Below are 1915 nucleotides of genomic sequence, written 5' to 3'. Positions count from 1 at the left end.
GGGACTCTGTTTTCCTTTGTCCCCTAAAGCAGACCACCTCAACTTTCCAAGTTTCCTCGTCTGTATAATACCCCCTGCCTGCCTACTTACACGACTATTGTGTAACTCATATGAGACAAGGGCACCTGGGTGGCTTGGTTGGTTAGGTATCTGACTTTGGCTCAGGCCACGATCTCATGGTTTATGAGTTCAAGCCCCGCATCGGGCTCTCTGCTGTTAGTGCAGAGTCTGCTTTGGATTCTCTGTCCCTGCCCGCCTCGTGCTGTCTCTTTCTCTCTCTCTCTCAAAATAATAAACATTTTTTAAAAATCAAAGGAGAATAATGCATGAGAAAGAGCTTTTGCAACCTGCAGAACGCCACCTAGGAATGAGGAGCCCTCACGGTCATACCCACAATGTTCTCCATCCTCCACGGTCACATGCCCACAGACTTTCCTCTCAGCCCTCCTCGTCATGTGTCCTGTGCTGCAGCCAACCCAAATTCATCATCGTGGTTCAAACCGCTAACCTGCCTTTGCCACGCTGGGCCTTTGCTACTGCTGTGCTTCGTCCTGGAATGCTCTTCTCCCCTATGTTGAGGGGTCAAATCCTATCCATCCTTCACGGCTTGGCCTAAAGTCTTCTTCCTCCAAGGACCTTGCTTTCCCCTCCCAAAGCAGAGTCAAATGTGTCTGGTGCACTGCTCTGCCATTTCATTTTCAGCATTGGACCACTCTCTGAGTTACATTGTGTCTGCTCACAGGGGGTTTGCTTACATTGTGTTCTCTGCTCTACCCCCTGCCTGACCTCAGAGTCACTCTTGCATCAAACCTGAGGGTCAGCATGGGGCCTGGGCACGGAATGTGCTCAGCATCATCAAACTGAGTTGGAATAAATCGGAAAGGACCTCAAGAGGTAATCAATGTCTTTGGGGCCCGGAGGCAGATGAGTGGCCAGGCTCCAGGGATCAGGTCTATAAACATCTTCTGCCAGAAAAGCCCAACTTCAAAGCCTAGCAATTTTAGATTATATTTGCATTGGAGGCTTTTAAAGTAGCAAAACTTTAGATTTATGTCTTCACGAACAGATGTGGAAGGGAAAATCAATTCCTCATAGGATTGGCTTGTTTGTTTTTTATCGCAGTACTAAATATTACGCATCAAGTGATAAATTAATACATAAGTTGACCTAGAAACATAAACACAGGCTCCCCTCAGCAAGGATGGAGGGAAGAGGTGTCTGAGCTTCTCATGGCTGGACGTGGCAGGTGTTTGCACATCACGTGTCAGTCAAATCGGAGTTTCCCACAAAGATGCTGGATTGGACAACTCTCTAATCGAGACAACTCTGAAAGAGCCCAGATTTTCCCCCAGAAGAGGGGAAAAGTGGACATACTTCATTTAGGGGGGAGGACATGTGGTACGGAAGGCTGAGGCCACTTGCCACTGGCTCTGGAGCCTTTCCAGGGCTGCGAAAAGGATGTCAGGAGAGAAGCTTGGCAGCCCCCGGGCCCCTTCCCACCCATGCCCTCCTCCAAGATGAGAGGAAGAGAGTGGAGAAATGCCACAGACTGGCCCTGAGAGTGCTGACGCCCAGGGCGATCGCCCCAGGCGATCGCCTGCTCTCTTCCTGATGTGGCTCCTGGAGTGAGGAATGTGAGCAAATGAAGCGTGAGCATGACCTTCCTCCAGTGGGCATCAGCCCCTTGCCCTCTGAGGAGCCTGGCAGAAGGGGCAGGTCAGCATGACAGGGCAAGAGCAGGACCAGACAAAGAAATTCACCTGCTCATCCCCTGGGCCAGCTGTCCCAAAGACTAGGGTTCTGTGGGCAGGGGAGAGACCTGAGCAGAATGTGGGGTCTGAGATGCCCCAGGGAACCCCACAACTGAGTGCTGGCAGCCAAGGACTGGCTTGGGTTTCTGGAGAAAGCTGACCAG

Source organism: Panthera leo, chromosome B2, assembly GCF_018350215.1.
Source record: "Panthera leo isolate Ple1 chromosome B2, P.leo_Ple1_pat1.1, whole genome shotgun sequence".
NCBI classification, from domain to species: Eukaryota; Metazoa; Chordata; class Mammalia; order Carnivora; family Felidae; genus Panthera; species Panthera leo.
This window is presented reverse-complemented; position numbering follows the sequence as displayed.